Source organism: Camelus bactrianus, chromosome 1 (assembly GCF_048773025.1).
Source record: "Camelus bactrianus isolate YW-2024 breed Bactrian camel chromosome 1, ASM4877302v1, whole genome shotgun sequence".
NCBI lineage: Eukaryota > Metazoa > Chordata > Mammalia > Artiodactyla > Camelidae > Camelus > Camelus bactrianus.
The window spans coordinates 122351522-122379326 of NC_133539.1; the positions used below are offsets into that span (position 1 = coordinate 122351522).

The 27805-nt window shown below is 44.0% G+C and overlaps 1 long non-coding RNA gene across 9 annotated transcripts in view; it reads left to right on the forward strand.

The window, feature by feature from the left end:
• LOC141573323 (uncharacterized) overlaps positions 1–27805 on the forward strand; it is a 170529-nt gene that overhangs the window by 14691 nt on the left and 128033 nt on the right. For 8 of the 9 annotated variants that reach the window (XR_012509714.1, XR_012509715.1, XR_012509717.1 and 5 more), the window contains exons 2-3: positions 13592–13724; positions 22924–23081. This is a non-coding gene — a long non-coding RNA (uncharacterized LOC141573323). The remainder of the gene's footprint in view (positions 1–13591; positions 13725–22923; positions 23082–27805) is intronic. The other variant, XR_012509720.1, reaches the window with a different exon arrangement.

The window sequence follows — 27805 nt, forward strand, 5'->3', positions numbered from 1 at the left end:
TGAATATGTCAGTTTCCATGGGGGAAAAAAATGTCACACCCTTAGCACTGAATCCATTTAAGGACTGTTGGTGTGCTAATCTCTGAAAGTGTGGACAACTCAAATGATTGTCTGGAGAACTACCTGTTTGCACTTGGGATGCTTCTGTGCCGTCAAATGGAACAGACAAGGCTATTTTCCTGAGGCTTATTCCCCCCCCCCCCCCGATCATTGAGTTAATCTATACTCATTGTAGAAAACTAGGAAGATGATGAAATAGGTGAGTAGGTGAGGTCTTTATGAGCAGTTGTCCTGGGGTAATAGAGCATCGTTGGGATTTGCTTATAACAAATGTCAGGTTGGCAATAGTGGCAGAAACAGCAGAACGAGTTGGCAGTGTCGTTTTTGGAGGCTTACGGAATTGTGCTGCCACCTAAGTGTGGTTGTCAGAATGGATTCTCTTGAATTATCTGAGCTGTTCTAGGAGGTGAGTTAGACAATCTGGCCTCCGACTGCTATTCTTTCAGGTAACGAAACGTGTTTCATGTGCTAACTGTGCAAAGCTGTGTCTTTTCTTTGAGTTATGAAGGTAACGTGTTAAGATGGTTGAGTTAAAAAAAAAAGATGGGGGACCTGAAGTGGTGGCAGTGAGGTGGCAACAGTGAGATGGTGTTAGAAACAAAAGTCCCAGCTGGGGACAGATCTTGCATACTTGTGGATTCCAGCAAACAGGATCCAGGACATTTTAGTCAAGAGGAATGTCAGGCCACGGGCTTCTTGCCCCTTCCCTGGCTTTTGATGCTGTATTTGTGACTTCTTTTTGTCTGATGAAAGCGTAGGTTAGTCTTTTAGAAGACAAAGGAACTTACTCTAATTAGATACCTGCAGGTAGCCTTAGGAAGTGACTGGGAGTCATCTGGGAACCCTCCAGGGCATGTAGGAAAGGATCCTTGCAGCTTCAGTGTGCTGCACCCACTTTCCCTCTGTCTTCACAAATGTACTTGTTTCACAGGTGAGTTTGTCAGAGGCCTTGCTTTCCTGTTCTCCTGATTCCCAGTTCGTGGATTACTTACATAAAAGGACTGGAGACTTGATACCTAAGGAACAGAGGCCAGCATTTAAGGTAGAATGTGCTGGCAGGGGCTGGGCTGCACCCGAAAGGGGGGCCCCAGAAAGCTGAGGCAGGAGTTTGGGGGAAGGTTAGAGGCTGTAGGACTTTGAGGCTGCTTGGCCTCAAAGACAGAGACAGACAGGCGTGGCTGCAACCAAGGGCAGGGAGGGTGGAGGCGGAGGCAGCATGGGGGACTGGGGAGGAGGTCTTCACTTGTTTGAGGTTGAAGAATCTTTCTGCCGTTCCTCCTGCAATTCCATCTCTAGATCTGGCACCACCCGACCCACCTTGCTGGACAGGTCTTTTGGTTTGAACCTTCAAACATAATTCTTCCTAAATGAGGTAATGCCTTTGAGTGCACTTAAAAAACTCCTGCTGCACTGTAGTGGTCAACCAGCTCCTCCTGGGGCCGGGGAGGTCGTTCCACAGCCAGTGCCTCCTCCTGTGTGCCAGGTGGGGCTGTGGGCCTGTTCCCAGGCAGCAGGTCCCTAGAGTGGTGGTGTGGGCCAGCTCTGGCTTTGGCTTGGACAGGTTGGGTGTGAGATCCACCGGCCACTTCCTAATGACTTGACCTTAGTGAACCTTGCCCTCTGTTTCCCATTTCTAAACAGGGAATAGTAATGTCTACGTTGAATAGCTGAGTTGGGAGTGAGATAATAAATGCAAGTGGCATAGCACAGCACCTGTTGTGTGTACCTGCTCAGTAAATTGGAGTCCAGGGAGTGTAGCATCGTGACTAGAATAGAGGAGGCAGAGCCCAGAAGCACGGGTGACTCCTCCGCTTCTCTCGTGTGGAGCACCTCCATGCTTGTGGGAGAAACCGTCACTGTCTGCTCTGTGTCCCTTGGAGCTACAGCCTCTCCCCACATTTCAGATGGAAGAAGGTGAAGTCCTTACAGAGGGTGATACTTGTCAGGGCCACTTTGGTGATTTTTCTACAGCTGGGGTTGGGCCCTGGCCTTTCTGATGTCAGACTGTGAATGTTTTTGCCACCAGCCTTGGCGCCTCCCTAGAGATACAGGGTGGCTGGGGTGGTGATGCCTCACCAGGGCAGAGGAGCCACAGCCCCTTTTTCTGACCCGGGCTTACTGAGCCCCACATTCTGACTTTCAGGGAGAGCCCCTCCATCTGTTAAGATGGGAAGATGTTTGCCAGGCAGCTCTCTCATGGGGTCCTGCCTTTGAGAATCAAGAGGGTCCCCTGTACCTCTGGTTTTACCCCTGAGTAGACTCTGGCCAGGTATGGGAAGTGGACTGCTGGATGGTGCTTGCAGTGACAGATGAGAAGGTCCGGGCCCGGATCCCGTCCTTCTTCCACACCTGCACTTACAGCTCTCTAGCCAGCTCGGGAATTTGACGGGTCTGGCTTTGTCGCTGACTGCAGCTTCCTGCTCTTCAGCTTTGGGTGGGTTGCCTGGACACCTGGCTTCAGCTTTCCCATCCATAGATGGGGACTGCGTCTTTAACTTCATGGGATGGCTGTGAGGACAAGTGGGAAATGTTTGAAAGTGGTCAGGGGTACCCTAGCCCTTGCTCCTCCATTCACCTCTGAGACAGAATCCTTTTCCCCCTAGTTGACAACTACATGATGATCCCCCTGGAGTCTCGCATCTCAGTTACCACGCCCAGTGAACCACTCAGATCGAGGAACTAGATTTTGTTTATCATAAAATCCCACCACAACCTCACCATTTGGAGGTCTTCAGGAGTCATTGTAAGGAGATCTCACCTATAAAGGTCAGTCAGGTTATCCCAGAAAGGAAGTGAAAAAAACCCTGTGGCCTTAAATCTGCCTATAATCCCAATATAACATTTCCTCCTGTCCCAGTTGCTCAGTGCGGTTAGCCTTTGAGTCAATGGCTCTTAAACTTGACAACACATTTTTACGTTAGAGGCAGCTGCTCACCAAAACCTTGGAGGGGAGCAGGTTTCAGGCCAGGATCTTCACTTGAGTTTCCGTATGGTGGAATTTTGTAGCAGTGGCAACAGATTTTAAGTTTTCTTGTGTATTTTGGGCAGGCTTAATCTGCCAGCCAGTTCTTTTGTTTGTTTGTTTTATTTGGAGGGGGAGGTATATAGGTTTATTCATTCATTCATTTATTATTATTTTCTTAATGGAGGTGCTGGGGATTGAACCCAGGATCTGGTGCATGCTAAGCATGTACTCTATCACTGAGCTATACCCTCCCCCTGCCAACCAGTTCTTAAGGCTTTGCTGCTACGACCTTCATTCATCCTCAGAGGAAACACATTTTTCCCAGTTGCTCAGTCGTTTGGGGAAAGTAGGAGCAGGCAAACTGAATTCTTGGTTTGAAGACATTGACTGAATTGGTTCCGTCACTCCAGACCCGTGATGTTCTCAGGACTTGCAGGTTATTGACCGAACACCTGAACTTCATTTTCTGTTCTCTCGTCTACTGTTCTTGTGCATGCAAAAGTTTAATGCCCATCGCCTTCAGTGGCAGGGGGTTCTTTCAGAGGATTCTGGAATCAGATTCCTCCCTGGGATTCTCTTATACCCACTGGAACCCTGGGATATTTTGAGGATTTCATTACTGTTTTCCTTAACACTTACTTAATTAGCTGACCTTGTCAGCAGTTTTGTATGTGGATCATCTGTCTTTTGCTTCCCCTCCCCAAACCTTTTAAGTTTTTACCGTTAAGTTTTTATTCTGTCGTTCAGCCTTACAAGTGACATTGCCTGATGCTGGAGTCTGGGGAGGACACCGGAGGAGCCTCAGGTGTCAGTAGTAGGTACTGCTTGGTCTGCTTTTGAAGTTTTCTTGGTCAACGATATTAATGGACTGAGTCTGGGTTGAAATGTAATTGCAGCCTTACTGTCAGTTTATATTTGTCAGGCAGAACGTTAGAAATGTAACCACTCTTGGTCCTTGGGCAGCAGATAAGTTTAACATTCACCTGGAGCTGGCTAGCTTGCTTCTGTGTGCTGTTTTGCTGAAGCCAGCATGCAGCATACAGACTTCAAGATGAGCGGGGCATCTTGATGTTTAGAACTGGAAAACTGAGGCCTGAGAGGAGGAGTGGCCCTCCCGGGGTTGACCTGCAGAGGAGGAGAACATAGATCTCTGTTCCCTTCCGGAGTGGTCTGATCTCTGTCATTCTTATTTCTTTATGGCTTAGTTAGTTCAGTGTTTTTTGTTTTTAGGTTCTTCTCTTTATTTACATAGGTCCATAGGCAGGTTTCCTTCCTCAGGGCCTTGTCTTTTTTAGGTCATCGCTGTGTTTCTAATGTGAAGATGGGACAGGGCACAGTGAAGAATTTTGGAATTCTTCACTCAGGGCTGGTTCTGAATCTCAGGGCTGCCTTAAACAAACAAACAAACAAAACCCCCGAAACTCGATTCCTGTTCTGAAATCGAGTGGGTGATGGCTTTCAATTTTAAGAGCATTAAACTGCTTTTCCTCATCTATTAAAAAAGAGTAATGGCACTTATTATTGAACTTCAGGTGAACCATTTTGGGTGATCATTTCAAGATTCAAGAAAGCAACCCGTATAAATTAAACAAGGTGGAGTGGGCTAGACGTCAGCTCCTGTGTCAGGCTCTGCTGGTCAGCTGTGCGAGAGTCCAGGGTGAGAGCGGAGGGCCTTAACACTTAGATAAGGGTGAGTCTAGAACAGCATAACCCAGCTGCTGAAAAGCTTTCAGGGAGGTTATTTCTCACATATTCTTTGTATGTGGGGGAGTATGTTCTGCTTGCTGAAGTGGTCATTTAACCATTTCACAGGAGAACTGGTTAGAGGAATTGAACATGCTTTTGGAAGAGACAGTATCGGGGGTTGGAAGTGGGGAAGGAGTTCTAGGAGGCCCACTGGTGAGTTGGGATCTGGGCTCAGGATTGGACGGTAGGCCTTTCCTCCTGCTGGTGCCATTAAGCACCCACTCACCCTCTCAGGGAAGTTGGAGGGGCTCTTACTTTCCAGAGGTGAGGTCAGGTGACCTTGCCACCAAAGGCAGCAAAAGTGGACAGGTCACCACCGGGGGAAGGTGCTCAGCTTTGGGTGAGCAGGTAAGAGACATGCACTGGCCTTTGAGTGAAGTTTAAGATGGTGGGAGCATGTGCACTTTGTTGCCTTGGTTTGTTGCAGAAGGGAGAAGAAACTTAAATTGCTTAGAAAAATTAGGGTCACTCGGATCAGTTTAACCAGTCTTCTGAGTCTGTTGAACCAGTGTTGGCTTATTTTAAAAAGCTATTTTAAAAAGTTAACCCACTGACATTAAAAAAATCTGAGCACGTGCTTTTTAAAATATATATATTTTTATTGAAGTATAGGCAGTTTACAATGTGTCAATTTCTGGTGTACAGCACAATGCTTCAGTCATACGTAAACATACATACATTCGTTTTCATATTCTTTTTCACCGTAAGTTACTATAAGATACTGAATATAGTTCCTTGTGCTCTACGTATGAACTTGTTGTTTATCTCCCATTGACATTTCAGAGCTTAAACTACTCAGGAGGTGCCACATGGAGTGAAACGCAGCACAGGCTTCTCATTACCGCACAACGGGATGGCCAGAGCAGGGGATGCTAGCTGTGTGACTCTCTGAGCAGAGCTTCTGAGCCAGCTGGCCGAGATGGGTGGGGGGCAGGGATGTAGAGAAGTCCTTGTGACCAGGTGGTCCCAGCCCCAGGCCAGCCCCTCAGGCTTCAGTAGTCCTCATTTTAACTGAAGTGTGTTGTGCAAATATACTTTTTGTTACATGCCATGATGTGAGAAAGACGGGGGATCTGATTTGTGCCCTCCGTGCACACTATTCTGAGAAGAGATGGTTTTCTTGGTCTTGGGTTCACAGATATTGTGAAGAAGGTTTGTCATGCTGGGCTAAACTGTTTACAAGGAGTATTCCCTGCACTGGAGTGTCAGGAAGGGATGGAGTTGGCAGATCCACTTCCTGGACCTCAGGGTTTATGTGAAGTCTTAGTGGAGGTAAGGTTGAAAAATGATTATTGCTGATGACCTTAAATGGAAGGCTTTTGACACCTCATCCTGAAAGAATGGGGAGCCCTCACATTAGTGAGGAGGAGAATGTCGATTTGAAATGGGCAGGGAAGCCAGTGAGGTAAAAGGGTGATTGATAAGAGGCCGGCATGAACTAATATGGCCTTGAATTTGCCTGATAGGGAATAAAAGGCAGGGACAGGTGCCAGAGACACTGCATGGAGATTGGGTGGGGATTCACTTGATACCAAGGGCGGAGGACAAGACATCTGCCTATCCAGCAACTGGGGTCCTTTCCCTGCTGGGTGTGTGCTGTGCCCCTGGGTTCTAGTGATGGGTGAGATGGCCTGTTCCCATCCTGGGGGGTCTTACCACGAGACAGGGCAGGACACCGTGGGAAAGAGGAAGGACGGGCAGGAGTGTGTCTGAGAGGTGGCAGCCGAGTGAGAACTGGAAGGTGACACGGGCCCTGAGATAGTGGGTCTTTGTTTTTAGGGGTGCTGAGTTTGAGCAAAGGTGAGGTGAGCTGGGTCGTGGAGAGGATGGTCTGAGATGTTTCTACTGCCTGGGAGAATGGGAGTATTGGTCAGACAGCCTAGCCTGTGGCCCTGGATGGCCACTCCCTGTTTCCCTGGGCTGGGAGAACACAGTGGGTTGAGATGTGGAGGTCCTGTGTGACCATCAGGACCTAGGACCCACATGAACTAGAGGGGTGTGTCTTTGACTCTGGCAAATCTCAGCTGGCTCTGTGGACTGGGTGCAGAACTTGATAAAAGAAAAAAAAAAATCATGTCTGTAGGTATAGATAGTTTTACTTCTTCCTTTCTGAGTTAAATACCTTGTATTTCTTTATTTTGCCTGATTGTATTCTAGCCAGGACTTCTAGTACTATGTTGAACAAGAGTGGTAAGAGTGGGCACCCTTGTCTTGGTTCTGATCTTAGGGGAAAAGCTTTCAACCTTTCAGCACTGAGTATGAAGTTAGTTGTAGCCATGTAGTATATGGCCTTTATGATGTTAAGATGTGTTCCTTCTAGAACCAGTTTGCTGAGAGTTTAGTCATGAAAGGATGTTGTTTTTTGTCAAATGCTTTTTCTGCATCTGTTGAGGGGATCATATGATTTTTATCTCATGTTCTGTTAACATGATATGTCACATGTATTGATTTGCATGTATTGAATCATTCTTGCATCCCAGGGTTAAATCCCACTTGATCGTGGTGTAAGATCCTTTTTAATATATTTTGGAATGCAGTTTGCTGATATTTTGTTGAGAACTTTTGCATCCGTGTTCATCAGGGATATTGGTGTGAAGGTTTTGTTTCCTAGAGTGTCCTTATCTGGCTTTGGTATCAGGGTCCTGCTGGTCTTGTATTTGGGAGTGTTCCCTCCTCTTCAATTGTAGGGAAGAGTTTGAAAAAGATTGGTGTTAATTACTCTTTAAATGTTTGATGGACTTCACCAGTGAAACCAACTTGTGTGGGGTTTTCTTTTTTGGGAGGTTTTGGATTACTGATTCAATCTCCTTATCCATCATTGGTCTACTCTTATTTTTTATTTCTTCCTGATTTATGCCTTGGTTAGTTGTATGTTTCTAGGGATTTATTTTTTCTAGGTTATCCATTTTGTTATATATAATTGTTCACAGTACTCTCTCATGATACTTTGTACAGTTGACCCTTGAACAACTCAGGGATTAATCCATGTAGAATTTATAGTCGGTCCTCTGTATTCTTAGTTCCTCCACATCCCTGAATTCAACCAGCCATGGACCTTGTAGCGCTGTAGTATTTACTACTGTGCTGTTACTATTTGCATATAAGTGGACCCATGCATTTCACGTCTGTGCTGTTCAGGAGTCAACTGTATTTCTGTGGTATCACTTCTGTTTCTATTTATTGAGTTTTCTTTTTCTTAGTCTACCTATAGGTTTCACTTTAAAAAACAGTTCTTAGTTTTGTTGATCTTTTCTATTATTTCTCTGGTTTCTATTTCATGTATTTCTGCTGTGATCTTTGTTATTTCCTTTCTTATGCTAACTTTGGGGTTGGTTTATTCTTTTTCTAGTTCTTTGAGCTGTAAAGCTAGGTTATTTATTGAAGATCTTCCTTTTTCCTTACTGTAGGCATGTATCACTGTAAACTTCCCTCTTAGAACTGCTTTTGCAGCATCCCATAGTTTTGGTATGTGCTCACATTTCATTTGATTCAACATACTGTTTGATTTCCCATACTGTTTGATTTCCATTTCTTTGACTTGTTGGTTGTTCAGGAGTGTGTCATTTAATTTCCTCATATATGTGGGTTTTCCATTTTCCTGTTTTTGATTTCCACTTTCATACCAGTATCAGTAAAGATACTTGGTGTGATTTCAACCTTTTAAATTTGCTAAGACTTGTTCTGTGCCCTGTCATATGATCTATCCTTAAGAATACTCTGTATGTACAGAATTCTGTTGTATATTCTCTTGTTGGATGGGGTGTCTTATATATGTCCATTGGGTCTATTTGGTCTAACATATGATTCAAGTCCAGTGTTCTTTATTGATTTTCTGTCTGGATGACCTATCCATTGCTGACAGTATGGTATTGAAGTCCCCTATTAGCGTATTGTTGTCTATTTCTCCTTTTAGCTCTGTTAGTATTTCCTTAATATATTCGGGTGCCCTGGTGTTGAGTGCATATATATATTTCCAATTGTTAATTCCTTTCCTTTTTGACTCTTTCTACATTCCTTTGTGAATTGGTGATTTCCCTCCATTGTGCACCTCTGATTTCCTCGTCTTCATCTTTTGTGAGCCTACTCAGATTTTTTGCTTTGTGGTTATAATGAGACTTACATAAAACATCTTATAGATGAAACAGTCTATTACTCTGATAACAGCTTAACTTCAATCACATACAAATCTTTACTCTTTTATTCCTACTACCTCTTTTATGTTTTTATGTCACAGTTTGCCTCTTTTTGTATTGGGTATTCATTAGCAAATTATAGTAGCTATAGTTATTTTCTATACTCTTGTTCTAACCTTTGTACTAGAGTTAAGTTTTAACACACCATCATATTAGAGTTTTCTAAGTTTGACTATGTATTTATCTTCATCAGAGTATATGTTTCATGTTACTAGTTAGCCTCCTTTCATTTCAGCTTTAAGAACTTCTTTTTAGCATTTCTTGTTAGACATTTCTGTTGGTGATGAATTATATCAGCTTTTTTTTTTTTTTTTGTCTTGTCTGGGAAAGTCTTTATTTCTCCTTCTTTTCTGAAGGATGACTGCCAGATGGAGTATTTTTGGTTGAGTTTTTTTTCTTTCTTTCATCACTTTGAATATATCATCCCACTCTCTCCTGAGCTGTAAGATTTCTGCTGAGAAATTCACTGACACCCCACTTTGGGTTCCTTTGTAGGTTACAGTCATCTTTTCTCTTGCTGCCTTTAGGTTTCTCTTTTTAAAGTGTTTGATTTTTGACAGTTTTATTATAATATGTCTTCGAGAGGACATTTCAGGTTGAGATAATGGGATAATCTATTTATTAGCTTCATGAAGTCTGTGTCCAAGTCTCTTCCCAGGTTTGGCAAGTTCTTAACTATTATTTCTCTAAATAAATATTCTGTCCTCTTTCTTCCTTCCTTTTCCTTCTGGAACTCTAATGATTTGGATTTTGCTCTTTTGAAGATGTCTCATAGATCCTGTAGGCGTCTTCACTCTTTATCATTTTTTTTTTCCTTTTTGTCTCTTGAGACTGGATTATTTCCAAGTTCCTGTCTCATTGACGCTATCTTCGATGTGGTCTGCTCTGCTTTTGTTGCTCTCTATTGCATTTTCCACTTCATTAAATTCTTAAGCTCCAGAATGTCTTTTGTTTTTTTTTTTAATGATTTCTGTTTCTTTGTTATATTTCTCATTTTGATTGTGTACTGTTTCTTTATTTCATTAAATCATCTTTTTGTGGGTTTCTTTGTTTGTTTTTTGTAGCCCATTGAGTTTCCTTAAAACAGCTATTTCGAATTCTTTATTGTGTAAATATTAGATTTTCGTGTTTGAGTTTGGTTACTGGGGGATTATTGTGATCTTGTGGTGATGTCACGTCTCCTTGAGTTTTCATGCATCTGATGGAGTCCAGAACACACCAGCAGGAACTGCACTCCTTTAATGCCCTCCGGGAGTCTCATATGCTCTTCTCATGATTTGCTCCCTCTCCCCAGTCATGGACTCCCTCTGCAGTGCTCTGGATGCATGGTGAGAAATGAGAGAAAGGAGTCTCTTCAGTAGAGTCCCACACAGATTTAGAAACCGGGCATTCTGTTCGTGACTCTCCCTGTCCCCTGCAGGAGAAGCCACTGGCCATCTACTTAGCCAGACGCCATACCTGTAACCTTAGGTGGTGCAGGTAGAGACATGCTGTTCCACTTACCCATTCCATCCAAACTCCTTTTTGTTCCCTCTAATGGAGTGTTGGTCCTTCTCCTCTGGAAATCTGGGCTTCCACAGAGGCTCTCTCATCTGAAGGTGACTGCCTGAGTCCCTGCTCGGCCTGCACTCTCAGACTGTAGCTGAGAGGAGCTGGAACCGGTTCAGTCTCCTGTAGGTTTCACAGCTGGTGCTGAAGTCTGTCTGCTTATTACCCGGTGCTAGACTTGCCGGGGGTCCCGTGGGGTGAGGTGCTGGGTGGCACTTGTGTTCATGGATGATGCCTATTCTCTGTTCTTAAAGGGGCGGACGAAACAAAGGATGCAGTGTACCACCATGGTGCTGATGCCATGCCAGTGGAAGTTTTAATATTTGCACTTGTTAATTTTTTCTTGAATGTACAGAAGAGGTTTCTGGATCATTGATTTCTTCATTTACCAGACAGAAAATAACCAGTGTGTGGTTCCCTGAGTCCCAGGTCTCACCTATGGGGCAATGGAAGTCAAATATCCTACATACACAAACTCTGTACTGTACTCAAGGGATGAAGAAAAATAAGTTTTCTGTGCTTTTTACAAAGGGGGAAGGGGCAACTGTCTCTCTTTCCCTTTCTGAGAGAGTTTCCCTGGAAATGTGTAAGTCTTTGGAATAAATAAATCTCTCTGAAAAAGACAGGCCCATTTGTTTTCAATTTTCAGAAATGTAGACACATCCCTCCAGGGTTAAGAAAACCTCTGGAGCTTTCACAGCATGTACATACAATTGTAACTAATTGTTAAGGTTGCTTTAGCTCAGAATCCCAAATTTCTGTAAAGTTTGCCCTGACAGCCCAAACTATGCAGTAGTGAGAACATTTTCCCTATAGTCCCACAGAGGGACGTTTCTTTATGATAAAATCTGTCAGGAAAATGTAAATTTATCTATGCCAAATAACAGAAATGCAAATGCATAGGGGAAAAATTAGGCAGAATTAAACGGAGAGACAGTTTCATAAGCACAACTGGAGATTTTGCTACACGTCAGGTACTGATGTAGCAGCTGGAGTTTTCAAAAATCATCAAAGGCAGAAAAATCTGGACACACTGTCAGCTACATGTTTAAGAATGTTGGCAAATTTCCCTTGAGAAAGATCACTAGCAATGAACAAAAATACCTGTTTCCTTAGCTCCTAGCAGCCTTGGGACTTAATATTTTTTAATTTTTTATTTGTTGCTCTGATAGGCAAGGGTTAGTACTTGTACTTATTTGCATTTCATTAACTGCTAAGTGATTGAACATTTTTGCATATGTTTGATTTTTTTAAATGGAGTACATTGCTAATTTTAGGTGTATTGTTATAGTTTTCCTTTATTTATATTTTATATTTGCAAATATTTCCCCCTTGTCATTAACTTTTTTCCTTTTTAAAAATTTTTTAATGTATGTATTTATTTATTTTAACATTTTTTATTGATTTATAATCATTTTACAATGTTGTGTCAAATTCCAGTGTAGAGCACAATTTTTCAGTTATACACGAACATACATATATTCCTTGTAACATTTTTTTTCACTGTGAGCTACCATAAGATCTTGTATATATTTCCCTGTGCTACACAGTATAATGTTGTTTATCTATTCTACAATTTTGAAATCCCAGTCTATCTGTACCCACCCCCCGCCTCGTTGGCAACCACAAGTTTGTATTCTATATCTATGAGTCTATTTCTGTTTTGTATTTATGCTTTGTTTGGGTTTTTTTTGTTTGTTTGTTTTTTGTTTTTTAGATTCCACATATGAGCAATCTCATAAGGTGTTTTTCTTTCTCTTTCTGGCTTACTTCACTTAGAATGACATTCTCCAGGAACATCCATGTTGCTGCAAATGACGTTGTGTTGTCAGTTTTTATGGCTGAGTAGTATTCCATTGTATAAATACACCACATCTTTATCCAGTCATCCGTTGATGGACATTTAGGCTGTTTCCATGTCTTGGCTATTGTAAATAATGCTGCTATGAACATTGGGGTGCAGGTGTCATCCTGAAGTAGGGTTCCTTCTGGATATATGCCCAGGAGCGGGATTCCTGGGTCATATGGTAAGTCTATTCCTAGTCTTTTGAGGAATCTCCATACTGTTTTCCACAGTGGCTGCACCAAAATGCATTCCCACCAGCAGTGTAGGAGGGTTCCCCTTTTCTCCACAGCCTCTCCAGCATTTGTCATTTGTGGACTTTTGAATGATGGCCAGTCTGACTGGTGTGAGGTGATACCTCATTGTAGTTTTGGTTTGCATTTCTCTGATAATTAGTGATATTGAGCATTTTTTCATGTGTCTATTGATCATTTGTATGTCTTCCTTGGAGAATTGCTTGTTTAGGTCTTCTGCCCATTTTTGGATTGGGTTGTTTATTTTTTTCTTATTGAGTCGTATGAGCTGCTTATATATTCTGGAGATCAAGCCTTTGTCGGTTTCATTTGCAAAAATTTTCTCCCATTCCATAGGTTGCCTTTTTGTTTTACTTATGGTTTCCTTTGCTGTGCAGAAGCTTGTAAGTTCCATTAGGTCCCATTTGTTTCCCCTTTTCATTAACTTTTAAACCATCCTTCTTACGTTCTTTAACTTGTTATAATATTTGTGTAGTCAAATCCACCTCTTTTTTTTTTCCTTGTTTTTTTCGTTTGGTTTCTGCAACTTATTTTCCGTGATTCTACTGATGACTTACAGTTCATTCAGGGCGTTACCTCATTATAAAACTTACCCTGTAAAAGCAAGGCAGACTCCCTCCAATCAATGAAGCATTCAAGTGGGCCAATTAATTTCTGTCTGTTTTTACCACTTAGACTGTTAGTTGAAGTATTTGCTACAGTATTATCCTATTCTATTTTATTCTATCCTTTCTTTCTATCTATCTATCTATCTATCTATCTATCTATCTATCTATCTATCTATCTATCATCTATTTATTTTGCAGGGCGGAGGGGGTGGTACTTAGGTTTATTTATTTAGTTAGTTTTTTTGATGGGGGTACTGGGGATTGAACCCAGGACCTCATGCTTGCTAAGCAAGCGCTCTACCACTGAGAGATACCCTCCCCCACCCTATCCTATTCCTGTGCAATTTAAATGTCTGTCTTCTTTTGGTTCTCAGATCATTCATCATTTCACAAAGCGGATCCAGACCAAAATGAAGGATCTTCTACAGCAGATGGAAGAAGGGCGGAAGACAGCTGGTCCCCATGATTGCTCTGCTTATACTGGTTGGACAGGTAACACTCTGGGCTGTAAGTAACTGATATGTCTGATTTTTGGATTATGATATGTAAGACATGGATTTGAAATGTTTTCCTTTTAAGATGACCAAGTTTTATACCTTTTAAAAGAAGTTTTAAACTGTCTTTATTGATGAGATGCTTTGTAATTTTATTTGTAAAGAAGTTCTTTTCTGTCTGAAGCTTAAATGTCATATGAAGTTAGTATGTCGTATTTTTGTAACCTTAATTATCTGATGTAATATGTGGCTGTTTTTGAAAATGTAGTAAGAGCAGACTTACTTTCAGTGTTGCCAGTGACTAGGTTCTTGTCCTGTCACAGAAAGAATTCAGAGATGGGACGCAGAAGTTAAGAAAGTCAGGTAGGGATTTATTAAGGGATGGATAGCACACTCTCAAGGGGAGAGCGGGCAGGCTCCGGTGAGCGGCTGCCCTGTGTTTCTTTGGCAAGTTGATTACATAGGGTGTAAAAATGAATGGGCAGAATATTCATTGGGAGGGAAGGCTTTGGGGTCGTATTCCCTGATTTTCATCCCAGCTCCACCTTCCCAAGGTGGGAAGGGATTTTGTCCTTACTTAGTCCGGATTGGAAGTATCAGTGCATGATGGGTACTTCCAATCTGCAAGGCTAATTTTATTGAAATGAGGGCATAATGAGCAAAAGGTTACATCGGGACACTGGAAAGTCCTGTCTTTCCCCACCTTTCTTTGTTGGCCTCCAGGCCACTTGTCATCTCAAAATATGTGACCACTTAATCAGCCCGGAGGGTCTTGCTTTTCTTTCTCTGCCCAGGGACCCCTGTTGTTTACATGATGTAGGGTTTCCTGAATTTGCCCCTCTTTTCTGCCCAATTCCTGCCATTTGGGCTGTGTCCCCCTTTCTCTGCTCATGTCTTAGCCATCTGCCTGCTCTAATATAAGGTCAGTTTTTTTGTTTGCTTTTGTGTCTTTGATCTTTGTGACAAGCTGTATTTTGTGTGATTTCTCTGGTCCTGTATGTATATGAATGATTTAACCTACCACTTGTTCTCATTTGACTCATTTGGATACATAAAGATTTTAAGATTTATCTTGGTGTTAGTAATGAAACAGGCAAGCAGTAATACACTTCAATTCAGAAAGTTTAATTTCAAAATTAGCTTGCATCATTAACTAGTCTTTACATTCATCTCAGTATTTTGCCATGTAGCTAGAACATTCTAATAGGTATTTAGGGAATATAAAAGAATGAGACCAACCTTGTTCAGAGGGATTAGACTAGAGTGTGATTACTGCTAATGACAGTTCGCATATAAATTTATAGGGTTTTCTTGCTAAATGTTTGTAGTTCAGTCAGTGAGCAGCGGGGACACAAGGGTAGGTGTCAGAGTCCCTGTGAAATGGCTCCTGGCTTTGCTGTGTCACCCACACATGAGGGCCCTGCCCTTTTTTATTGTTTGTGTTTGTGTTTATACTCATTTGTGTGATGCTTTATTTATGATTTGCCTGTTATGAATGTAGTATTATGTAGTGACCTCTTCTCACTGAGCATTTCACTGACTGCTCGTTGCTCAGGGGCTTCACCACACTGGGGGGCTCAGGGGTCCAAGTTCCCCCATCTTTTTATTCCACTCTCCCCTGTTGGGCGGGGGATGCCCACCTGACTTGGAAAACTTGAACTTGGAAATGACAAATGCCACTCCCCTCCCTCGGTGGGTGCGGGGTGGGAATAGGGGCTGAAGAGTCCTGTGAGGCACCTCCTCTCAGCCCAGCGGCCACCCTGCACTGTGGAGTGGGGTGCCCCGGGGCAGAGGCTGCCTCTGCCCACAGGCTCAGTCTTTTTCTCTTTCCTAGACCCCGTAAAACTTGTCTGTCCCTCCCCCACAGCCATCCTATTGTATTATTATTGTACTGTTATTGTTTACAACTTGAGGCTTCTTCAGGGCTCTGGGGCTCCCAGGGAGGGAGAGGTGGGTTAGGGCCGGAGCTGTGCTGGTTCGCAATCTGGGGAGCTTCCAGGGTGAAACCTGAAATTGGCTGGGTCCCCAGTGGGCGGGGAGGTGCAGAAGAAGGGGCAGGTCCCTCCAGAGGGATTCACCTACAAGGCGTGTCCTGGGTGCCGCCAAGTGAGCAGATCTCCGCGCCGCCCGCCAGCATCGTCCTGTTCCCCTGGAGGCCTTGCTGGGGTTCAGCCGCGTGACGTTCAGCACCACATCACCTCTCCCAAAGTTGCGCTCTGGGATCCCCCGGGTGGACCGTCCGCTCACCGCACAGGGGAGGCGCGAGGAGCCTCCGAACGCCCGGGTCAGCTCTGGGTCGACTGGCGGTCACGTCCTCTCCGTGACCTCGACTGCAGACCACCCCCTGGCTGTGCACACGTGCGTGGCTGAGTGCGCGGACGCGCTGGGAGGTGCTTGGCCCTGGCCGTGCGCGCAGGAGGGACGGGAGGCCGTGCGTGCACAGAGGAGCCCGCGGTTTCCAGTCATATCCAGTGACCCAGCAGGTGAGGTGCGCGTGTGAGCCCCTGGGGAGAGGACACCCATCCTGCTCCCAAAGACGGGGCTTCAGCGGCTCTGCCCGGAGTCACAGGAGTGAGGACCTGGCAGCTCACACAACTGTGGGGCTCCAGACGCAGAACGCTCCGGCGGCACCGCCCGCTCAGGCTGTTGTGGGCATGGCTACGTAGGAGAGCGAAGCGGAGAAGTTCGTTTAAAGAATAATTTATTGAAATTGAAATTCCCATAACGTAAAACAAACCATTTTAAAGTTAATATTCAGTATATTCACAATGTGCGACTTTCCACCTGCTTCCAAAATCATGTCCTTCACTCAAAAGGGTGACCCTTCACCCCTGTGAACTGTTTCTCCCCACCGGCCCTTCCTTGGCCACCACCAGTCTGTGGGTTTACCTATACCTGCGTGGAATGAGACGTTATGTGGCACTTTGTGCCGGGCTTCTCTCTCTGGCTGTAGTGTCTTCCGGGCTCATTCACGTTGTAAAGGTGTCAGCGTTTCTCTCCTTTTTATGGCTCAACAATAGTCCGTGTGTGTATTTGCCACATTTTTTTTATCCATCATCTTTTGATGGACAGTTGTGTGGTCTCCACCCTTTGGCAAGTGTGAATATGCTGCAGGGAACACGGGTGTGTGTGTACTTGTTTTGAGTCTCTGTTCAGGATTCTTTGGGAGTCGAACTGCAAAGTCACATAGGAGTTCTTGGCTTAACTAAAATTGTCGTCTTGAATCTTGGAAAACTGTTCTGGGCAGCAGCACATCCTCATGGGTGCAGTTGTGCTGTGAATACCACATGCACCCTTCCCTGAAAGCAGTAGATGAAATCATGTGCAAGGGCCCCAAACGCTGGCTGCTGTGAGAAGGAAACGGGGAAAACCCCACGGGTAGGGGCTCGTCCTTACACTGGAGGTTTAAAAAAGAATGACAAGCTCCCTGTGAAGTAGTGTTTTCAGTGCCACCTGCAAAGGGAGCCAGGGCATCAACGCTGAGACTGCGGGACCAGGCTTTGGAGGGTGACAGCCAAGGGGGATCTTGGCGGGTGGCACCAGGCAAACCGTGCCTGTGTGCCAGCCCGCCGCCCCCGCCGGGGAAGGGCTCTCACCCTGGTGCCACAACATATGTAATCGGTGAGAGAATAAAGATGTTAAATTATGTTCTTTTTTGAAAAAAAAGTGGATTTACAGATCATTGACTCCATTTCTCTGCTGAAGCCTTTGCCATTTCCTGTTGCAAAAGCTGCCCCCCAGAGAGGGCTTTCATTGCTTGTGAAAATTGCTTTATGAAATGAAGACCAGAGGAGTCTGGTTGCCTGACATCCGTCAGACCACAGCTAGAGGCAACAGGAACCCAGGAGCCCAGGCCCCAAGGACGATGGAGCAACTGCTGCTCAGCTGAATCCATCATTCCAGTTAAGATGGAACCTGTGTGCAAGAGTCCCCAGGACCCAAGTGACCCACCCACTCCCCTACCCTCTGAGGGGTGGGCCCCCACCGCGGATGCTCCCAGCTCTTTGTCCATAGCCTTTCTGTCGGGCAGCAGTGAAGAGTTACAGGTGGGAGAGTGACAGCGTTCCTGCTTTCCCTGGGCATCCTGGGTTTACTCATGGACCCCCTGCTCTGCCCTGCTGCTCTGGGAAGCACAGATCCTGAGCTTCTGGGGAAATGGGTGAAAGAGGTGGTTGAAGGGAGTGCTTCAACATAGCCATCCTTGAACTTGAAACCCCCTTCCTCGACTCCCCCCCCCCCCCCGGCCCCTCAACCTGCCCCAGACCAGCAATGTTTCCATCCTTCCTCTGATGGTCCATCTCAGGACCTGCACAGAAGGCACCGTTTTGGTGGATTAGTGTGTTTGTTGGGCTCTCAGGAGGGGGCAGGGGTAATTCCACCCAATTAACATCAAGGGAGAGGGAGGCTCAGGGCTGGAGGCAAGCATTTCTTCTGGGCACATGCATCAGTTGTGTGTGTCCTGGGAAATGTGCGTGCCCAGGACAGGGCCTGGGGGCTGCCTCCTGTATCCCAACCCTCCCGGAACACTGGACGGCCAGTGGGAAGGAAGCATCTCCACACAGAAGCAGAATAAGAGGGCCATTCGCTGCCCGCCTTATTCAGTCCCCAGTAATCTGTCTTGCATCACTCACTTTTGTTGGGATTGACTAATAAGCACCATGCTTTCGCCCAGCCTGGTGGATATAAGCTGGGTGCTGGGGGCTGGCGGGGGCTGGCTCCCTAACCCAGTGCAGGAGGCCAGGCATGGGGTGGGCTGGGCACCAGTTCCAAGCCCTGCTCTGGAAACACTGGCTCTGCAGAATCAGACACCCCGTGAGTGAGTGCAGCGTGTCCCACAGAGGTTGGGGATGAGAGGCTGGTCCCCACACTGCCCACAGGGAACTTAGGGGAGCCCCGACAACTGAAAGCCAGAACCCCCCTCAGGGCTGGAGTAGCTGAACAACCATCATGACCAGCTCGAAATCAGGGCTGTGGCATTGGGTCAGAATAGGGCTAATTTAGAAAACCTTAAAAAAAGGGGAATTTGAACTTTAATAGATGTTTTGGACATCTGTTGTAAAAACTGAAGTGTGGATCTTCTTGAGGGGACAGGGAATGAAATGCATTTAATACAGAACCACAGCCTCACGGGTAGTGAGTTCAGTCCGTGAGGCTGCACAGTGTCTGTAACCGGAGGTGGTGTGAAGCGTCACTCAGTGTAATTCTTTGATGTCAGATCTTGAGTGTTAATGCACTTCTTTTGGAAACCATATGCAAATTGCAAACCGTATCCTAAGTAGCTTGGACTTGCTCAAACCCAGTGTGCACTGATGCTATGTAAATATTCTGTAAGAGGGTGTCTTAATGAAGTAGAAATCTTACTACTATGATTGGCTAACCTTTATTCCTAATGCTACTAGATTAATATGAACACTAGTAAACGTCCTTTTCAGTAGAAGTAGCTCTGTCATTTCTGATGTTAGGGTCCACGCTTAGCTTATGGAGTTTTTGTTTGTTTGTTTTTTCCTGCTGACCCATTCTTCTGTTGAAAGAAATTCAGTAATTGACATTGAATTTCATTTTGCTGATTCTCATATGCAGGCTGTTCTTTCATCTTCAAAGTAAGGGAAATGTAAAAATGTAAAAAAAAAAAAAGGTGTTTTCTCTCATGCAAAGCTCTTCAGGATTAGAAGAATTTCAGTTGGAAATTTGCACAGAAGTTGTAAAGTCAGAAACTAACAAGTGAGATTTCTGCTGTTGCTGGATTGTTAGTGTGTTGGGTGTCTTAAGTGTTTTTTCAATTTATGAACAGCATAATTTATTGATATACTGTTGGTTTTGGGGAACTAAGCCTATTTTTCTATGAAAGAATTTTGCAGGTCGAAGTTAGATACCCAGGCTCCACTCTTTCTGGTTTTTTTGGAGAGGGGTGTTGTGGGTTTTTTTTTTTTTTGGCAGGGCGGGGAGGGAGGTAATTCGGTTTATTTATTTATTTTTAGAGGAGGTACTTGGGATTGGACCCATGCTGTGCATGCACTCTACCACTTGAGCTATACTCTCCCCCTCTTTCTTGTTTTTGTTATCAACTCGTTTAAACCTCAAACCTGCTGAGTGGGACAGGTACCAGGACTGTCTCTCCTTTGCTATTGGACACTTGAATTGTTTAAATGTTTTCATGGTTATTAATGCTGCTGAGATCAAAACCCACATCAGAAATATTTTATGCATTTATGAATTTGATGACCACTTCGTTAAATGGTAGCTCAGGCATTGCATCATTCTTTGCCTTATTTTTCTTGTTGGTATTTATCACTTCTGACATCACATGGATTTACCTATCAGTTAATTTCCTCTGGAGCTTGGATTCCTTAGGGCAGAGTTTTTTCTGATTTGTTTACTAACGTATTCCCCAGCACCCAGAACAGTGTCTGGAACCTAAGAGGACAGATGTCCAGTAGATATTTGTTGAATGGGGGAGAAAGCAAAGAATACAAGATTTATTGCATCTCTGCTGTGTGCTTGATGCTGGGTGAGCCAGCCAAATGCCTGCCCAGAGCTCCAGGCGCTGTAACTCAGGACAGAGGAAAGCAATGGGGTGTACACGTTCGTACTTAACGAACCTGCTTCTGGTGGGGGGGGGGGGTCCTGTCCTATGTGCGTCTCTGCGCGTGTGCGAAATGGTGTTTGCGCCGGTAATTCGTTACAGCAAGAGAGAGAAAACGACCCGGGGGTTTGATGCTGAGACCTGGGAGCCCGTCCCCGACTGGACTCACGTCCCAGTTTTGCCACTTCCTTGGTGACTCGTGTGGGCAAGTTTCTTAACTTGGTTTTCTTCCCTGTGCAGTAAGATCGCTGGTAAGGATTAAACGAGTCTGTCGTGCTTGTAGTGTGAGAGCTGTTTTCTTACTTGGCCTCTGGTAGAGATGGGAGTGGTAGAAACAGGTGGTCTTGGGCGTCCACAGGGGCAGGAGATGGCCCCATGGAATGCAAGGAGGGGGACAGAGCCAAGGATAACTTACGCCTGTACAGATGGGTTAGAATGGAGCCCAGTGTGGCTTCACATCTCCTCACGCTATTGCCTTGGAAATACTGAGGCCGGACCCCTCTGGGCGATGTCTTTGAACTGACCTCTTTATCACAGGTTTCTCCTGCTCTCCAAAGAGAACCTGTCCATTCTTTGTTTCTGCACGGCTGCTTCCCAGCTGTGTGTGAAACGGGGTGTAGGCATAACTGGGGGGATAATCGGTCTGACCATGAGATTAAATGGCCTCAAAGAAATGTTCATTTAGTAAGTAAAAATCAAGCAGCATTTGTCAGGTGAGTATACCATTGAGGGAAACATGTTTCGTTTCATATTTAATTAGGAAAACTCCATGTTATTATATTTTATTCCTATAGTTCCTGTAGAAAACCTCTTATTATGGATGGGCATTTCAGACAGAATAGTATGAGTATTGTAGAATGAATGAACAGTAACCATCACACTTGTATTCATACTTAACTTAGCTTTACAGATTGTTGAAATTCTCCTATTCTTGGAAAAAAATTAAAGTAGAAGCATTTAAATGTTTGGGGGAGGGCAGGAGAAGGTAATTAGGTTTTTTTATTTATATACTTTTATTTTTATTTTTCTTAATGAAGGTGCTGGGGATTGAAGCCAGGACCTCGTGCGTGTGAGCCCGTGCTCCACCACTGAGCTGCACCCTCCCCCCTAGAAGCACATTTTTGTAACTACTTTAATACCACTTTTTTTTTCCTCTTGAATTTTATTTATTGCACAAACAGCACTACAACAATAAGGAAACATTTAAAAATCTAAGCAGAAGCATATTTTTGTAACTACTTAAAAACTGCTTGTTTTTTTCTCTTGAATTTTGTTTATTGCACAAACAGCACTAACAATAAGGAGCATTTAAAAAATCATCTAAAATTGCATTATCCTAATGTGCCTGCTATTTTTGTGCTTTTTTTCTTGCTATTTGTTCAACTTTCGGCATCTGAAAAAAATTAAGGATTGGTTAAGTAAATAAATAAAGTCTCACAAGAAATAATAGAAAAAAGTCTCCAGTAACAATTTTTTTTCTTGTTTCTTGCTATCAAGAAAAACTTGATATTTAAACTGGAAAGGTAGGAGAATTAGCAACAAAAAGAAAAAAAATAACACCTAAAATGTCAGAAAGAAATGAGAACCCAGGTTATATAAAAAATTGCATCCTTAAGAATATACCTGATGTATATTTAGTACTAAAGGATTAAGGTGAGGTCTCAGAATCCTGTTCGTGTCTTGAGAAATTCCTGTAGCCTGCAGGTGGGGCCAGTTTCAAAGGGAGGAAAACCCCATAAATTGCAGAATAATTGTGAACAGGATGCTAATCTCCAACATTAAATCATTAAAATGGTATTGTTAACCTGAATAGAAGAATGGGCATTGTTTGACGCTTTTGTAGGTTTTACTAAAAAATGAATTATGCTCTTTAAGCCAATTTAACTTTTTAAAAAAAAAAAAAAAAAGACATGAAGACTGGGGCTGCCAAAATGTTTATTTGAACTAAGTATTTGAAAGGTCACTGATGAACATGTAAATACAAAGAAAACACCTCCATCTTATATGCTCTAAACTCATTTTCTTCATGCCTCAGTTACGGGGCGGATGTCTGCTGACAAGAGTTTCTAAAACCCTACTACACAGACATCATATTTTCTGATTTAAGAGGATGTATCTTTCTACCCAGGGACAAGTACCATAGATCGTATAGAAAAGGAACTAGACTAAAACAAAGAACTCGATCCGGCACGGTGCCCGTGCAGAGGGCGCTTTCTGGTTTTATCTTTTTGTTTTTTTTTTTTTAAACATCTTTTTATATAGAGCTTTCCGCTGTTGATAGCTTTTCATTCTCACTCTCACAAACAGATATTTCTCCTGCTTTATGGAGGGGAATCAAAGCAAAGGAGCGAGACTAGGCTTGCCCCTTGTGGGGGGACGGCGGGGCTGTGGGCTGACTCCAGATCACATTGCTGCAAGCCCCGTCCCGGCCTGGACCCTACCCCGGGCTCTGCCCGTTAGATTACAGCGTCTTCAGAAGCCCCTGAAAATGTGCTTTGTCTTCAGAAAATCCTGCAGGATTTATTCAGTAAAACGTGCTTCTGCTCACTGAGTGAGGAAAAATAACCAGACGAACAAACGCTTTATACCGCTGAAGAAGAGGAAGGTGATTTTTCACTCTACTTTTCAGGTATGCGACTTTTCCTTGGATGTACCTGATCTCCAGAATCTTCTCCAGTTCCAACATTGCTTTCACCTCCTACAAGTCCTTGGACTTCATCTTTGGCCTCCGCACCTTGCTGATGACCGTCATGCTCCGGCTGCTGGCCACCACCTCCAAAGGTCCAGGTCAGTGAGTTTCAGTACTGCCGCCCCCAGGGCGCAGGGAGAAGAGAGTGCTGACTCATGCCTGGTCTGTTACTTTCCAACTGAGATTAAATGAAATGTGCTAGTATCCACTGCCTTCAACCTCCAGGAAGAGAAATTGGCTCTAAGTAACAGAAACGTCTGTGTCATGGTAAGAGCCTCCCCCAGGCTGGTGACCACAGACAAAGCACGAGCATTTGGTGCTGTTCCCTTCGTGAGGCCAGACCCAGAGGCGTGCTCATGGCCGCATCCATGGGTGCGTTTGTGGATGAGTCACTGATTGATGGTTGAAGAGTGGATGTGGATGTGAAATGTGTCCTGGCGAGGTGTCATGGGAGAGGGGTCAGATCTTCCTCTCTTTGGGGTTGGATGCTCCAGGGTCATAGGTCCTCGGTGTCAGATGCTTCAGGGTCATCGGTCCTTGGGGTCAGATGCTTCAAAGTGGGATTGGCCACAGTGGCAAACCACACTGTTGGACCACAGCAGGTCCAGATTATCTGGGTGATTCTGCCCTTTCTCCTCTGACCCCTGGAACTTATTTGGATTTGCTGCTTTCAAAATGTTGGAGCAAAGGGCTGCCCTGAGAAATGTCTCCTAATTAAGGAATGTGTCTCCTGGTGGGGAGGATGCCCTTCTCAGAGAACCCTCTCTCCAGCAGGCCATTGGCATCAGCAGGCCAGTTTGGGTATTATCCCAGCAGGTGTCTAGATCAAGTGGAATCCACTTGTGCTGACACATCCTTCTTGTCCCCTCCAGGCTCCTTCCGCCCATCTCCTCCTGGGAGGCCTGCCTAGGTCTTGCCTGCTTCAACTCACCTTCCGTTTTCCATCTTCCGCAGCCTACCCTGCGCTGCTTGTGGAGTAGACTCAGAGTTCACCCTCTCCTTTGCGTTTATGTCAACTTCTCTTTTACTTTCTCCTCTTGGCTCTGAGCACACTGTGCTCTCCTGGCTCCCTACTGTACAGACCCCCATTCCTCATGTTACTGAACCAAACTCAGGTCCACTGCCCACGAGCAGTGAAGCCAGTCTTCTGACCCCTGGTGGTGTTGAAGGAAAGTGCAGAGTTTATTGCAGGTGCCCAGCAAGGAGTCCAGGCAGCCAGTGCTCAAAAGACCTGAACTCCCTGGAGGCTTTCAGGGAAAGATTGTCTTTTAAAGACAGGATGAGGGAGGGGGTCGCTGGGGGCATGATCAGCTCATCGACAGTCCTCTGACTGGTGGGTGGTGAGGTCACTGGGAGTCAACATCATCAACCTTCTGGTTCCAGCTGGTCTGGGGTCCACGTGCTTGTGGGCAGCATGCACCACAAGCTTCTTCCACCTGGTGGGGGTTTCAGTGTCTGCAAAACAGCTCAAAGCCCTTTGAGCTACAGCCCTTGAGGAGGAACTAAAGATGCTTGACTTTGTTTAGTGGCTAAACTAATATTATTTTGTCTTGCTAGACTGTTTTCTTTCCATTCTGCGTTTTCTCACTTCTCCGATTAAATGTGCTCTTTGGAACTCTGGGCAGGCCTAGCAGGCTGATGTTTTTCTACAGACAAGAGGCAGGTGGAGGACATGGAGGGGGGTCTTTTCCAGGAAGGCCCTGTGGGGTCCTCAGTAGTCCCGGTGTGTGATTGACTCACAGGCTGAGAAAACAGTGTGGGAAACGCCCAGCCCTCCCAGTTCTGGCGGATGTGCTGCTGGTCGTGTCTCAGAGGGGTCCGGGACTGAGGCCTGCGTAAGTGGGGCGGGCTCGCTTCCTGACGCCTGGACTTGCCAAGACTTGGTAGGCTCTCCACTGATGGCTCCTATTAATTTTTGTGGTTATGCCTCATGTTTGTTTAGAAGCAGTGAGTTATGTAAACATCCATTATGCATTCAGTAAAAGGAACGATTTATTTTGGTGATTTTTATAGATCTGCTATTGACACTAATCTGGATTAATGTGTCTAAACTTTAAATAGAAAACTAGCAAAACCATTAGTTGGTTTTAGGTTGAGGAGAACGTTGAAGTTAGCAGAGGCAGAACACAAATTTCCTCGTCCCCAGCAGGTCCCTAATGTCATGGATGGGGCAGAGCTGAAGCAGTTGGCCTCACCACTGATGGTGACAAGAATGAGAAATCAGTGCTTGGTGTAGTAATAAGCACTGAGATTTGGGGGATGTTTGTTACTATAGCAAAGCTAACTTATACATCATTAAACTGAAACCAGCTGCTGTCTTTAATAACAACAACAAAAAATCATGGATGTCAGTCATGAACTAAGATGGGGAGGAAACCAGACTCAAGGTAGATGGACCTTATGGTGAGAAACTCGCAGCAGGATCTGCTCCAGGGGTCAGGATCTCAGATGGAAAAGGAGAGATCTTCCAGACCCAAAGAGGATCTAGCCAGGAACCTTTGTGTGGTGAGATCCTAATGCTTAGGTCAGTGGGAGGCATTGTTCCCTTCTGTTGTAAACAGAGTTGCTCACTTGGAGAGAAAATCAGCAGGTAATAGGTTGTTTGCAAAAAAAAGGGTCAAGCTCGATTGTTAACAGATAATAAAAGGCATTTTATTGCTGTTCCTCAGGACTTTCTTTTCCTTTGCTCTTTATTTTGATGTTGTTTGCTTTAAAAACTCAATGTTATAAATAGGTGGTTTCAAATATTCATTTGTAAGTTTAATGGAGCAATTGATACACGTTCATGGCATCAATAGAAGAATCCAAGAAAGGTGACTGGAGTCTCAGATCAGTGCCAAAAGCCAGTACAACTGGTATTGACCATTGCGTACACAACCTATAATGTTAATAAGAGCATTTTAGTTTTTACCACATCACAATTTATAAGCCAATGTCTATAGGAAATACATTTTGGGTTCTAACTCAAGGGCTGGGGCATCTGTCTCTCCCACTGGTGAGGCTTCCTTTTAAGTGGAGAGGGAGACTCACAGTTTCAGTAATTTATTTCTCTGGATACTCAATCTCTAAATATTGTAAGTCAGACACTTGTGAATTGCTGTTCGATGAATTTGTGTAGCTGCCCGCCTCCACGTGTGGATTACTTGTCAACTCAGTGTCCATGCATCATGGACAGCTTTGTTCATGGCGGGGTAGGTACCTGGGGGTTCGTCACATTCAGATCTGAAGTCCTTATGGTTATTTCCTGAATTGTCACTTCCTGAGTTAAAAGCTACAAAAGTCTACCGTTTCCATCTTACCACTAGTAAGACAAAAATCCTTTCATGTGGGACATTATTTGATCCAGAGACTTTGTTTTATGAAAAGTTGGATTAATAGACCCCTTTAGGACTGGTTGACATCTGTAAATAGTGTCAATCAAGACAGGAATTGAAGGGAAATTAAATGAACCTTTTGTGTTCTTCCCTTGTCTCTACGCGGAAGACGGTAAACCATCGTATAATAATACACGCCCCGAGAGGCTTCATTGAATTTTCTGTTGTCCCCAGTCACGTCAGTTGAGACTACTAATTGTGAACACCTGTGAGTATGCATTACAAGGGAAAACTGGACCTTTTTGGGTGTGTAATATATAATTGACACCTTTAATATTTTATTCTTTAATTTTCATATAACATACCCTGCTGTGTGTGATTAGGTACACATGGTGAGGATTTGACTTCCCTATAGAATATTATTGTTTGAACCAATTACTGAGTTTGAACATAGGGAGAGAAGGGCTCTAAGATGTGAGTCTGATTCTCAGTGATACTTGCATAGCATCATTTGTTAGTTGTGGTTCACGTAGCCTTTCTGGGTTAAACTCTTTAGCTATACCGTATCTAAAAGTCAGTTCAACAAACCACGTTTTGGTGAATTTTCTCCAAATGTTGCGTTCCTTGGTGGAAAAACCTTATTCTTTGGACCCGACAGGTGGGGGTTGAGTCCTGGCCTTCCCACAATGTGGTTTGGACACATTAATCAGCCACTTGAAACTGTGTTTGCGAATTTGTAACTGAATTTACTTCTTAGTACCTTGTACATTTATTGAGAGAATGAAATGCAGTAAAATTCAGTAAAGCGGGGAACATACAGTACTTCACAGAAAGCACCTAGTAGACAGTGATTAACACAGCAATAACTTGAATTTCATTATAAAACACCAGATTCACAAAACATCAGATGGTAGAAACAATAATGAAATTTATGGCAGATTTGTTTTATATATATATATTTAATTTCAAATTGTATTTTTCAAATATCTTCATACTTTTTGGTTTCTCTGCAATTACATACTAATTGTTCTCTTTCCATCTCCTTGGCCTTGTAATACTATTTAATTTGAATGTTAATGACAACTACGTATATTTAGTATCTACTCTATGCTAAGTGTGAACTATTTTTCATGTTATGGAAATGTTCACAGTCACAGCTGTTGACGAAAATGATTGACCTAAGAAAGAAATGGAAAATTTTATTTGAGCCAGATTTGAGGATTGTAACCTGGGGAGAGCATCTCAGAAAGCTTTGAGAAGTGTTCCACCCATTACAAATCAAGGCGGTCATATACGTTTTTTGAGACAGAGGGCTGTGCATCAAATGATGTATTATTGATAGTTTACATCATCCAGATCTATGCGTCATCCTGGTGGGTCATGTGACCCCTAACAGAGTCAAGAAGGAATGTTATCTTTTAAGGATTTGTCTTGTTGGCACTAGGAGAATGTGGCTCTTTATGGTTAACCAGGTGTCCCGATCGATGCAGAATGCAGACACATGGTGC